We start from the raw sequence: 14,636 nt of genomic DNA on the forward strand, positions 1-14,636 counted from the left end.
AGTGGTTAGAGTGTTGGGCCAGTAACCAGCAGGTAGCCTAGTGGTTAGAGTGTTGGGCCAGTAACCAGCAGGTAGCCTAGTGGTTAGAGTGTTGGGCCAGTAACCAGCAGGTAGCCTAGTGGTTAGAGTGTTGGGCCAGTAACCAGCAGGTAGACTAGTGGTTAGAGTGTTGGGCCAGTAACCAGGAGGTAGTCTAGTGGTTAGAGTGTTGGGCCAGAAACCAGCAGGTAGCCTAGTGGTTAGAGTGTTGGGCCAGTAACCAGCAGGTAGCCTAGTGGTTAGAGAGTTGGGCCAGTAACCAGCAGGTAGCCTAGTGGTTAGAGCGTTGGGCCAGTAACCAGCAGGTAGTCTAGTGGTTAGAGTGCTGGGCCAGTAACCAGCAGGTAGCCTAGTGGTTAGAGTGTTGGGCCAGTAACCAGCAGGTAGCCTAGTGGTTAGAGTGTTGGGCCAGTAACCAGCAGGTAGCCTAGTGGTTAGAGTGTTGGGCCAGTAACCAGGAGGTAGTCTAGTGGTTAGAGTGCTGGGCCAGTAACCAGCAGGTAGCCTATTGGTTAGAGTGCTGGGGCAGTAACCAGCAGGTAGCCTAGTGGTTAGAGTGCTGGGCCAGAAACCAGCAGGTAGCCTAGTGGTTAGAGTGCTGGGCCAGTAACCAGCAGGTAGCCTAGTGGTTAGAGTGCTGGGCCAGTAACCAGGAGGTAGTCTAGTGGTTAGAGTGCTGGGCCAGTAACCAGCAGGTAGCCTAGTGGTTAGAGTGCTGGGCCAGTAACCAGCAGGTAGCCTAGTGGTTAGAGTGCTGGAGCAGTAACCAGCAGGTAGCCTAGTGGTTAGAGTGCTGGGCCAGAAACCAGCAGGTAGCCTAGTGGTTAGAGTGCTGGGCCAGTAACCAGCAGGTAGCCTAGTGGTTAGAGTGCTGGGCCAGTAACCAGGAGGTAGCCTAGTGGTTAGAGTGCTGGGCCAGTAACCAGCAGGTAGCTTAGTGGTTAGAGTGCTGGGCCAGTAACCAGCAGGTAGCCTAGTGGTTATAGTGCTGGGCCAGTAACCAGCAGGTAGCCTAGTGGTTAGAGTGCTGGGCCAGAAACCAGCAGGTAGCCTAGTGGTTAGAGTGCTGGGCCAGTAACCAGCAGGTAGCCTAGTGGTTAGAGTGCTGGGGCAGTAACCAGCAGGTAGCCTAGTGGTTAGAGTGCTGGGCCAGAAACCAGCAGGTAGCCTAGTGGTTAGAGTGCTGGGCCAGTAACCAGGAGGTAGTCTAGTGGTTAGAGTGCTGGGCCAGTAACCAGCAGGTAGCCTAGTGGTTAGAATGCTGGGCCAGTAACCAGCAGGTAGCCTAGTGGTTAGAGTGTTGGCTCAGTAACCAGCAGGTAGCCTAGTGGTTAGAGTGCTGGGCCAGTAACCAGGAGGTAGTCTAGTGGTTAGAGTGCTGGGCCAGAAACCAGCAGGTAGCCTAGTGGTTAGAGTGCTGGGCCAGTAACCAGGAGGTAGTCTAGTGGTTAGAGTGCTGGGCCAGTAACCAGGAGGTAGTCTAGTGGTTAGAGTGCTGGGCCAGTAACCAGGAGGTAGTCTAGTGGTTAGAGTGCTGGGCCAGTAACCAGCAGGTAGTCTAGTGGTTAGAGTGCTGGGCCAGTAACCAGCAGGTAGCCTAGTGGTTAGAGTGTTGGGCCAGTAACCAGCAGGTAGCCTAGTGGTTAGTGTTGGTCCAGTAACCAGCAGGTAGCCTAGTGGTTAGTGTTGGTCCAGTAACCAGCATGTAGCCTAGTCGTTAGAGTGTTGGGCCAGTAACCAGCAGGTAGCCTAGTAGTTAGTGTTGGCTCAGTAACCAGCAGGTAGCCTAGTGGTTAGAGTGTTGGTCCAGTAACCAGCAGGTAGCCTAGTGGTTAGAGTGTTGGTCCAGTAACCAGCAGGTAGCCTAGTGGTTAGTGTTGGTCCAGTAACCAGCAGGTAGTCTAGTGGTTAGAGTGTTGGGCCAGTAACCAGCAGGTAGCCTAGTGGTTAGTGTTGGTCCAGTAACCAGCAGGTAGTCTAGTGGTTAGAGTGTTGGGCCAGTAACCAGCAGGTAGTCTAGTGGTTAGAGTGCTGGTCCAGTAACCAGCAGGTAGTCTAGTGGTTAGAGTGCTGGGCCAGTAACCAGCAGGTAGCCTAGTGGTTAGTGTTGGTCCAGTAACCAGCAGGTAGTCTAGTGGTTAGAGTGTTGGGCCAGTAACCAGCAGGTAGTCTAGTGGTTAGAGTGTTGGTCCAGTAACCAGCAGGTAGTCTAGTGGTTAGAGTGCTGGGCCAGTAACCAGCAGGTAGCCTAGTGGTTAGAGTGTTGGTCCAGTAACCAGCAGGTAGTCTAGTGGTTAGAGTGTTGGGACAAAGAACCTAAAGTTCGTTAGTTCAAAACCCCAAGCTGGTAAAAAAAGGTAAAAATCTGTTCTTCTGCCCCTGAAACGAGGCAGTGTTCCCCAGTTGGCTGTCATTTTAAATAAGAATTTGTTCTTAACTGACTTTTAGATTTGTTTAAATAAATTACTTTAAATGTATTAAAATAATAGTAATAATAATAATAGGTTTAAAGATAATCTTAACTGCTCATGGCTGAAAAAACAGGAAGAGACAGAAAACACATCTCCGTACGGGGTTGTGACTGACCTCTTGGATTTCCTTTAGAATTGAAATCACTTCTCGCTCTCGTGACAACTTTATTGAGTCTAGCGATTTCAGGGCTTGTCAATCCTCTCAGAACCTTTGCTGATTCAATAAACAATTCACATTCAGGAAAAAATCTGTTATAATCATGCATATATTTCTTCCCTTTTGTCAAACTCAGAAATTGACATACCTTCTCAATCACATACCTCCCTTCCACCCCATTTCTCCCGCTGTTTGGTTGTGATGTGTCAGATGACTCACTCCCGCTCTCCTCCCCCCGAGGAAAGCTACACCATCTCTACAACCTGTTTATCCTCAATTGATTTTTCAATCTCTACCTTCCTCTTAGAGTTAGAACCATCACACCTTAAATTCATCCTCTTATTCCTCGGTACTTTGAAAACAGCTGCTTCATTTTCCATTGTTTCAATCTCCTCTTGAACTTCAATTGCATTCTCCAGCACCCCTTCAGCGACCTCAATCACAGTCTCACTGACTGTTTCCCTCCCCCCTTCCTCTTTTCCCTGCTCTACTACAACTGACTGTTTCCCTCCCCTTCCTCTTTTCACTGCTCTACTGCAACTGACTGTTTCCCTCCCCTTCCTCTTTTCCCTGCTCTACTACAACTGACTGTTTCCCTCCCCTTCCTCTTTTCCCTGCTCTACTACAACTGACTGTTTCCCTCCCCCCTTCCTCTATTCCCTGCTCTACTACAACTGACTGTTTCCCTCCCTCTTTTCCCTGCTCTACTACAACTGACTGTTTCCCTCCCCTTCCTCTATTCCCTGCTCTACTACAACTGACTGTTTCCCTTCCTCTTTTCCCTGCTCTACTACAACTGACTGTTTCCCTCCCCTTCCTCTTTTCACTGCTCTACTACAACTGACTGTTTCCCTCCCCTTCCTCTTTTCCCTGCTCTACTACAACTGACTGTTTCCCTCCCCTTCCTCTTTTCCCTGCTCTACTACAACTGACTGTTTCCCTCCCCCTTCCTCTATTCCCTGCTCTACTACAACTGACTGTTTCCCTCCCTCTTTTCCCTGCTCTACTACAACTGACTGTTTCCCTCCCCTTCCTCTATTCCCTGCTCTACTACAACTGACTGTTTCCCTTCCTCTTTTCCCTGCTCTACTACAACTGACTGTTTCCCTCCCCCCTTCCTCTTTTCCCTGCTCTACTACAACTGACTGTTTCCCTCCCCCTTCCTCTTTTCCCTGCTCTACTACAACTGACTGTTTCCCTCCCTCTTTTCCCTGCTCTACTACAACTGACTGTTTCCCTCCCTCTTTTCCCTGCTCTACTACAACTGACTGTTTCCCTCCCCCTTCCTCTTTTCCCTGCTCTACTACAAATGACTGTTTCCCTCCCTCTTTTCCCTGCTCTACTACAATTGACTGTTTCCCTCCCCCTTCCTCTTTTCCCTGCTCTACTACAACTGACTGTTTCCCTTCCCTTCCTCTTTTCCCTGCTCTACTACAATTGACTGTTTCCCTCCCCCTTCCTCTTTTCCCTGCTCTACTACAACTGACTGTTTCCCTTCCTCTTTTCCCTGCTCTACTACAACTGACTGTTTCCCTTCCTCTTGTCCCTGCTCTACTACAACTGACTGTTTCCCTTCCTCTTTTCCCTGCTCTACTACAACTGACTGTTTCCTTTCCTCTTTTCCCTGCTCTACTACAACTGACTGTTTCCCTTCCTCTTTTCCCTGCTCTACTACAACTGACTGTTTCCCTCCCTCTTTTCCCTGCTCTACTACAACTGACTGTTTCCCTTCCTCTTTTCCCTGCTCTACTACAACCGACTGTTTCCTTTCCTCTTTTCCCTGCTCTACTACAACTGACTGTTTCCCTTCCTCTTTTCCCTGCTCTACTACAACTGACTGTTTCCCTCCCCTTCCTCTTTTCCCTGCTCTACTACAACTGACTGTTTCCCTCCCCTTCCTCTTTTCCCTGCTCTACTACAACTGACTGTTTCCTTTCCTCTTTTCCCTGCTCTACTACAACTGACTGTTTCCCTTCCTCTTCTCCCTGCTCTACTACAACTGACTGTTTCCCTCCCCCTTCCTTCCTCTTTTCCCTGCTCTACTACAACTGACTGTTTCCCTCCCCCCTTCCTCTTTTCCCTGCTCTACTACAACTGACTGTTTCCCTCCCTCTTTTCCCTGCTCTACTACAACTGACTGTTTCCCTCCCCTTCCTCTCTTCCCTGCTCTACTACAACTGACTGTATCCCTTCCTCTTTTCCCTGCTCTACTACAACTGACTGTTTCCCTTCCTCTTTTCCCTGCTCTACTACAACTGACTGTTTCCCTTCCTCTTTTCCCTGCTCTACTACAACTGACTGTTTCCCTCCCCCTTCCTTTTTCCCTGCTCAACTACAACTGAATGTTTCCCTCCCCTTCCTCTCTTCCCTGCTCTACTACAACTGACTGTATCCCTTCCTCTTTTCCCTGCTCTATTACAACTGACTGTTTCCCTTCCTCTTTTCCCTGCTCTACTACAACTGACTGTTTCCCGCCCCCTTCCTCTTTTCCCTGCTCTACTACAACTGACTGTTTCCCTTCCTCTTTTCCCTGCTCTACTACAACTGACTGTTTCCCTCCCCTTCCTCTTTTCCCTGCTCTACTACAACTGACTGTTTCCCTCCCCATTCCTCTTTTCCCTGCTCTACTACAACTGACTGTTTCCCTTCCTCTTTTCCCTGCTCTACTACAACTGACTGTTTCCCTCCCCCTTCCTCTTTTCCCTGCTCTACTACAACTGACTGTTTCCCTCCCTCTTTTCCCTGCTCTACTACAACTGACTGTTTCCCTCCCCCCTTCCTCTTTTCCCTGCTCTACTACAACTGACTGTTTCCCTCCCCCTCCTCTTTTCCCTGCTCTACTACAACTGACTGTTTCCCTCCCTCTTTTCCCTGCTCTACTACAACTGACTGTTTCCCTCCCTCTTTTCCCTGCTCTACTACAACTGACTGTTTCCCTCCCCCTTCCTCTTTTCCCTGCTCTACTACAACTGACTGTTTCCCTTCCCTTCCTCTGTTCCCTGCTCTACTACAACTGACTGTTTCCATCCCTCTGTTCCCTGCTCTAGTACAACTGAATGTTTCCCTCCCTCTTTTCCCTGCTCTACTACAACTGACTGTTTCCCTCCCCTTCCTCTTTTCCCTGCTCTACTACAACTGACTGTTTCCCTTCCTCTTTTCCCTGCTCTACTACAACTGACTGTTTCCCGCCCCATTCCTCTTTTCCCTGCTCTACTACAACTGACTGTTTCCCTTCCTCTTTTCCCTGCTCTACTACAACTGACTGTTTCCCTCTGCTCTACTACAACTGACTGTTTCCCTTCCTCTTTTCCCTGCTCTACTACAACTGACTGTTTCCCTCTGCTCTACTACAACTGACTGTTTCCCTTCCTCTTTTCCCTGCTCTACTACAACTGACTGTTTCCCTCCCCCTTCCTCTTTTCACTGCTCTTCTACAACTGACTGTTTCCCTCCCCATTCCTCTTTTCCCTGCTCTACTACAACTGACTGTTTCCCTCCCCATTCCTCTTTTCCCTGCTCTACTACAACTGACTGTTTCCCTTCCTATTTTCCCTGCTCTACTACAACTGACTGTTTCCCTCCCCCTTCCTCTTTTCACTGCTCTACTACAACTGACTGTTTCCCTCCCCATTCCTCTTTTCCCTGCTCTACTACAACTGACTGTTTCCCTTCCCTTCCTCTTTTCCCTGCTCTACTACAACTGACTGTTTCCATCCCTCTGTTCCCTGCTCTAGTACAACTGAATGTTTCCCTCCCTCTTTTCCCTGCTCTACTACAACAGACTGTTTCCCTCCCCTTCCTCTTTTCCCTGCTCTACTACAACTGACTGTTTCCCTTCCTCTTTTCCCTGCTCTACTACAACTGACTGTTTCCCGCCCCATTCCTCTTTTCCCTGCTCTACTACAACTGACTGTTTCCCTTCCTCTTTTCCCTGCTCTACTACAACTGACTGTTTCCCTCCCCCCTTCCTCTTTTCCCTGCTCTACTACAACTGACTGTTTCCCTCCCCCTTCCTATTTTCCCTGCTCTACTACAACTGACTGTTTCCCTCCCCCTTCCTCTATTCCCTGCTCTACTACAACTGACTGTTTCCCTCCCGCTTCCTCTTTTCCCTGCTCTACTACAACTGACTGTTTCCCTCCCCATTCCTCTTTTCCCTGCTCTACTACAACTGACTGTTTCCCTTCCTCTTTTCCCTGCTCTACTACAACTGACTGTTTCCCTCTGCTCTACTACAACTGACTGTTTCCCTTCCTCTTTTCCCTGCTCTACTACAACTGACTGTTTCCCTCCCCCTTCCTCTTTTCCCTGCTCTACTACAACTGACTGTTTCTTTCCCCCTTCCTCTTTTCCCTGCTCTACTACAACTGACTGTTTCCCTTCCTCTTTTCCCTGCTCTACTACAACTGACTGTTTCCCTCCCCCTTCCTCTTTTCCCTGCTCTACTACAACTGACTGTTTCCCTCCCCCTTCCTCTTTTCCCTGCTCTAGTACAACTGACTGTTTCCCTCCCCCTTCCTCTTTTCCCTGCTCTACTACAACTGACTGTTTCCCTCTGCTCTACTACAACTGACTGTTTCCCTTCCTCTTTTCCCTGCTCTACTACAACTGACTGTTTCTTTCCCCCTTCCTCTTTTCCCTGCTCTACTACAACTGACTGTTTCCCTTCCTCTTTTCCCTGCTCTACTACAACTGACTGTTTCCCTCCCCCTTCCTCTTTTCCCTGCTCTAGTACAACTGACTGTTTCCCTCCCCCTTCCTCTTTTCCCTGCTCTACTACAACTGACTGTTTCCCTCCCCCTTCCTCTTTTCCCTGCTCTACTACAACTGACTGTTCCCCCCCCTTCCTCTTTTCCCTGCTCTACTACAACTGCCCCCATAGCCACACGTAGCCTTCCTTTCCTATTTTTCCAACCACATCTGCCCACCTTCTCCCTTCCCCTGAACCCTTAGCTTCTCAGCTTCTCAAAATATTGTCTGTGAGTATCACAGAACTGATATTGCAGGCGAAACCCTGAGAAAAATCAAACCAGGAAGTGGCTTCTATTTTGAAAACTCCATGTTCCATAGCCTCCCATTGCTCCATTTAAAGGGATATCAACCAGATTCCTTTCCTATCGCTTCCACGGGGTGTCAACAGTCTTCAGACATAGTTTCAGGCTTTTATTTTGAAAAATGAGCCAGAACGATAACATCGCGTCAAGTGGTCACATGAGTTTTGCTCGCGCAACAGAATTTGGACAGCTATTGTTTTTCCCTCTCCTACTGTGAAAGATAGTTGCGTTTGATATATTATCGATTATATATTTTAAAAACAACCTGAGGATTGATTATTAAAAAACGTTTGACATGTTTCTGTGGACGTTATTGATATTATTTGGAATTTTCATCTGAGTTGTCGTGAACGCTCTTTCCTGTGGATTTCTGAACATAACGCGACAAACAAACGGAGGTATTTGGATATAAAATAATCTTTATGGAACAAAAGGAACATTTGTTGTGTAACTGGGAGTCTCGTGAGTGAAAACATCCGAAGATCATCAAAGGTAAACGATTAATTTGATTGCTTTTCTGATTTTCGTGACCTAGCTACTTAATGCTTAATATATATAATGTTTTGCTATGCTATCGATAAACTTACACAAACGCTTGGATTGCTTTCGCTGTAAAGCATAATTTCAAAATCTGAGACGACAGGTTAAACTGTGTTTTGCAATATTGCACTTGTGATTTCATGAATATTAATATTTTTTAGTAAAAATGATTTGACTGTGACACTATGCTATTCCACGGTTGCTGATGACAATTATCCCTTTTAAAAGGGATGGGTAGCATCAAGAAGTAAAAATCATGTGCACATCTGAAAAATAACCTTTTTTTATTGTAAATACAAGTTGACCGTGACGAGAGAACTCTCCCTCCAACACTTCATCTCTAACACATGGAGAGAACTCTCCCTCCAACACTTCATCTCTAACACTTGGAGAGAACTCTCCCTCCAACACTTCATCTCTAACACTTGGAGAGAACTCTCCCTCCAACACTTCATCTCCAACACATGGAGAGAACTCTCCCTCCAACACTTCATCTCTAACACATGGAGAGAACTCTCCCTCCAACACTTCATCTCTAACACTTGGAGAGAACTCTCCCTCCATCACTTCATCTCTCACACATGGAGAGAACTCTCCCTCCATAACTTCATCTCTAACACATGGAGAGAACTCTCCCTCCAACACTTCATCTCTAACACATGGAGAGAACTCTCCCTCCAACACTTAATCTCTAACACATGGAGAGAACTCTCCCTCCAACACTTCATCTCTCACACATGGAGAGAACTCTCCCTCCAACACTTCATCTCTAACACATGGAGAGAAATCTCCCTCCAACACTTCATCTCTAACACATGGAGAGATCTCTCCCTCCAACACTTCATCTCTAACACATGGAGAGAACTCTCCCTCCAACACTTCATCTCTAACACATGGAGAGAACTCTCCCTCCAACACTTCATCTCTAACACATGGAGAGAACTCTCCCTCCAACACTTAATCTCTAACACATGGAGAGAACTCTCCCTCCAACACTTCATCTCTAACACATGGAGAGAACTCTCCCTCCAACACTTCATCTCTAACACATGGAGAGAACTCTCCCTTCAACACTTCATCTCTAACACATGGAGAGAACTCTCCCTCCAACACTTCATCTCTAACACATGGAGAGAACTCTCCCTCCAACACTTCATCTCTAACACATGGAGAGATCTCTCCCTCCAACACTTCATCTCTAACACATGGAGAGAACTCTCCCTCCAACACTTCATCTCTAACACATGGAGAGAACTCTCCCTCCAACACTTCATCTCTAACACATGGAGAGAACTCTCCCTCCAACACTTCATCTCTAACACATGGAGAGAACTCTCCCTCCAACACTTCATCTCTAACATATGGAGAGAACTCTCCCTCCAACACTTCATCTCTAACACATGGAGAGAACTCTCCCTCCAACACTTCAACTCTGGAGATGGAACAAATGAATGAACTAAGGAACAGACTGTCATTGTTCTAAACTCTTGACTACATTAGTGGTGCTCTAATACAACTGACTGTTTCCCTTCCTCTTTTCCCTGCTCTACTACAACTGACTGTTTCCCTCCCCCTTCCTCTTTTCCCTGCGCTACTTCAACTGACTGTTTCCCTCCCTCTTCCTCTTTTCCCTGCTCTACTACAACTGACTGTTTCCCTTCCTCTTTTCCCTGCTCTACCACAACTGACTGTTTCCCTCCCCCTTCCTCTTTTCCCTGCTCTACTACAACTGACTGTTTCCTTTCCTCTTTTCCCTGCTCTACTACAACTGACTGTTTCCCTTCCTCTTTTCCCTGCTCTACTACAACTGACTGTTTCCCTCCCCTTCCTCTTTTCCCTGCTCTACTACAACTGACTGTTTCCCTCCCCTTCCTCTTTTCCCTGCTCTACTACAACTGACTGTTTCCTTTCCTCTTTTCCCTGCTCTACTACAACTGACTGTTTCCCTTCCTCTTCTCCCTGCTCTACTACAACTGACTGTTTCCCTCCCCCCTTCCTTCCTCTTTTCCCTGCTCTACTACAACTGACTGTTTCCCTCCCCCTTCCTCTTTTCCCTGCGCTACTTCAACTGACTGTTTCCCTCCCCCTTCCTCTTTTCCCTGCTCTACTACAACTGACTGTTTCCCTTCCTCTTTTCCCTGCTCTACCACAACTGACTGTTTCCCTCCCCCTTCCTCTTTTCCCTGCTCTACTACAACTGACAGTTTCCCTCCCCCTTCCTCTTTTCCCTGCTCTACTGCAACTGACTGTTTCCCGCCCCTTCCTCTTTTCCCTGCTCTACTACAACTGACTGTTTCCCTTCCTCTTTTCCCTGCACTACTACAACTGACTGTTTCCCCCCTTCCTCTTTTCCCTGCTCTACTACAACTGACTGTTTCCCTCCCCCCTTCCTCTATTCCCTGCTCTACTACAACTGACTGTTTCCCTCCCGCTTCCTCTTTTCCCTGCTCTACTACAACTGACTGTTTCCCTCCCCATTCCTCTTTTCCCTGCTCTACTACAACTGACTGTTTCCCTTCCTCTTTTCCCTGCTCTACTACAACTGACTGTTTCCCTCTGCTCTACTACAACTGACTGTTTCTCTTCCTCTTTTCCCTGCTCTACTACAACTGACTGTTTCCCTCCCCCTTCCTCTTTTCCCTGCTCTACTACAACTGACTGTTTCTTTCCCCCTTCCTCTTTTCCCTGCTCTACTACAACTGACTGTTTCCCTTCCTCTTTTCCCTGCTCTACTACAACTGACTGTTTCCCTCCCCCTTCCTCTTTTCCCTGCTCTAGTACAACTGACTGTTTCCCTCCCCCTTCCTCTTTTCCCTGCTCTACTACAACTGACTGTTTCCCTCTGCTCTACTACAACTGACTGTTTCCCTTCCTCTTTTCCCTGCTCTACTACAACTGACTGTTTCCCTCCCCCTTCCTCTTTTCCCTGCTCTACTACAAATGACTGTTTCTTTCCCCCTTCCTCTTTTCCCTGCTCTACTACAACTGACTGTTTCCCTTCCTCTTTTCCCTGCTCTACTACAACTGACTGTTTCCCTCCCCCTTCCTCTTTTCCCTGCTCTAGTACAACTGACTGTTTCCCTCCCCCTTCCTCTTTTCCCTGCTCTACTACAACTGACTGTTTCCCTCCCCCTTCCTCTTTTCCCTGCTCTACTACAACTGACTGTTCCCCCCCTTCCTCTTTTCCCTGCTCTACTACAACTGCCCCCATAGCCACACGTAGCCTTCCTTTCCTATTTTTCCAACCACATCTGCCCACCTTCTCCCTTCCCCTGAACCCTTAGCTTCTCAGCTTCTCAAAATATTGTCTGTGAGTATCACAGAACTGATATTGCAGGCGAAACCCTGAGAAAAATCAAACCAGGAAGTGGCTTCTATTTTGAAAACTCCATGTTCCATAGCCTCCCATTGCTCCATTTAAAGGGATATCAACCAGATTCCTTTCCTATCGCTTCCACGGGGTGTCAACAGTCTTCAGACATAGTTTCAGGCTTTTATTTTGAAAAATGAGCCAGAACGATAACATCGCGTCAAGTGGTCACATGAGTTTTGCTCGCGCAACAGAATTTGGACAGCTATTGTTTTTCCCTCTCCTACTGTGAAAGATAGTTGCGTTTGATATATTATCGATTATATATTTTAAAAACAACCTGAGGATTGATTATAAAAAACGTTTGACATGTTTCTGTGGACGTTATTGATATTATTTGGAATTTTCATCTGAGTTGTCGTGAACGCTCTTTCCTGTGGATTTCTGAACATAACGCGACAAACAAACGGAGGTATTTGGATATAAAATAATCTTTATGGAACAAAAGGAACATTTGTTGTGTAACTGGGAGTCTCGTGAGTGAAAACATCCGAAGATCATCAAAGGTAAACGATTAATTTGATTGCTTTTCTGATTTTCGTGACCTAGCTACTTAATGCTTAATATATATAATGTTTTGCTATGCTATCGATAAACTTACACAAACGCTTGGATTGCTTTCGCTGTAAAGCATAATTTCAAAATCTGAGACGACAGGTTAAACTGTGTTTTGCAATATTGCACTTGTGATTTCATGAATATTAATATTTTTTAGTAAAAATGATTTGACTGTGACACTATGCTATTCCAAGGTTGCTGATGAAAATTATCCCTTTTAAAAGGGATGGGTAGCATCAAGAAGTAAAAATCATGTGCACATCTGAAAAATAACCTTTTTTTATTGTAAATACAAGTTGACCGTGACGAGAGAACTCTCCCTCCAACACTTCATCTCTAACACATGGAGAGAACTCTCCCTCCAACACTTCATCTCTAACACTTGGAGAGAACTCTCCCTCCAACACTTCATCTCTAACACTTGGAGAGAACTCTCCCTCCAACACTTCATCTCCAACACATGGAGAGAACTCTCCCTCCAACACTTCATCTCTAACACATGGAGAGAACTCTCCCTCCAACACTTCATCTCTAACACTTGGAGAGAACTCTCCCTCCATCACTTCATCTCTCACACATGGAGAGAACTCTCCCTCCATAACTTCATCTCTAACACATGGAGAGAACTCTCCCTCCAACACTTAATCTCTAACACATGGAGAGAACTCTCCCTCCAACACTTCATCTCTCACACATGGAGAGAACTCTCCCTCCAACACTTCATCTCTAACACATGGAGAGAAATCTCCCTCCAACACTTCATCTCTAACACATGGAGAGATCTCTCCCTCCAACACTTCATCTCTAACACATGGAGAGAACTCTCCCTCCAACACTTCATCTCTAACACATGGAGAGAACTCTCCCTCCAACACTTCATCTCTAACACATGGAGAGAACTCTCCCTCCAACACTTAATCTCTAACACATGGAGAGAACTCTCCCTCCAACACTTCATCTCTAACACATGGAGAGAACTCTCCCTCCAACACTTCATCTCTAACACATGGAGAGAACTCTCCCTTCAACACTTCATCTCTAACACATGGAGAGAACTCTCCCTCCAACACTTCATCTCTAACACATGGAGAGAACTCTCCCTCCAACACTTCATCTCTAACACATGGAGAGATCTCTCCCTCCAACACTTCATCTCTAACACATGGAGAGAACTCTCCCTCCAACACTTCATCTCTAACACATGGAGAGAACTCTCCCTCCAACACTTCATCTCTAACACATGGAGAGAACTCTCCCTCCAACACTTCATCTCTAACACATGGAGAGAACTCTCCCTCCAACACTTCATCTCTAACATATGGAGAGAACTCTCCCTCCAACACTTCATCTCTAACACATGGAGAGAACTCTCCCTCCAACACTTCAACTCTGGAGATGGAACAAATGAATGAACTAAGGAACAGACTGTCATTGTTCTAAACTCTTGACTACATTAGTGGAGCTCTAATACAACTGACTGTTTCCCTTCCTCTTTTCCCTGCTCTACTACAACTGACTGTTTCCCTCCCCCTTCCTCTTTTCCCTGCGCTACTTCAACTGACTGTTTCCCTCCCCCTTCCTCTTTTCCCTGCTCTACTACAACTGACTGTTTCCCTTCCTCTTTTCCCTGCTCTACCACAACTGACTGTTTCCCTCCCCCTTCCTCTTTTCCCTGCTCTACTACAACTGACTGTTTCCTTTCCTCTTTTCCCTGCTCTACTACAACTGACTGTTTCCCTTCCTCTTTTCCCTGCTCTACTACAACTGACTGTTTCCCTCCCTCTTTTCCCTGCTCTACTACAACTGACTGTTTCCCTTCCTCTTTTCCCTGCTCTACTACAACCGACTGTTTCCTTTCCTCTTTTCCCTGCTCTACTACAACTGACTGTTTCCCTTCCTCTTTTCCCTGCTCTACTACAACTGACTGTTTCCCTCCCCTTCCTCTTTTCCCTGCTCTACTACAACTGACTGTTTCCCTCCCCTTCCTCTTTTCCCTGCTCTACTACAACTGACTGTTTCCTTTCCTCTTTTCCCTGCTCTACTACAACTGACTGTTTCCCTCCCCCCTTCCTCTTTTCCCTGCTCTACTACAACTGACTGTTTCCCTCCCTCTTTTCCCTGCTCTACTACAACTGACTGTTTCCCTCCCCTTCCTCTCTTCCCTGCTCTACTACAACTGACTGTATCCCTTCCTCTTTTCCCTGCTCTACTACAACTGACTGTTTCCCTTCCTCTTTTCCCTGCTCTACTACAACTGACTGTTTCCCTCCCCTTCCTCTTTTCCCTGCTCTACTACAACTGACTGTTTCCTTTCCTCTTTTCCCTGCTCTACTACAACTGACTGTTTCCCTCCCCCTTCCTCTTTTCCCTGCTCTACTACAACTGACTGTTTCCCTCCCTCTTTTCCCTGCTCTACTACAACTGACTGTTTCCCTCCCCTTCCTCTT

Source organism: Oncorhynchus masou, chromosome 18 (genome assembly GCF_036934945.1).
Source record: "Oncorhynchus masou masou isolate Uvic2021 chromosome 18, UVic_Omas_1.1, whole genome shotgun sequence".
In the NCBI taxonomy this organism is placed as follows: domain Eukaryota; kingdom Metazoa; phylum Chordata; class Actinopteri; order Salmoniformes; family Salmonidae; genus Oncorhynchus; species Oncorhynchus masou.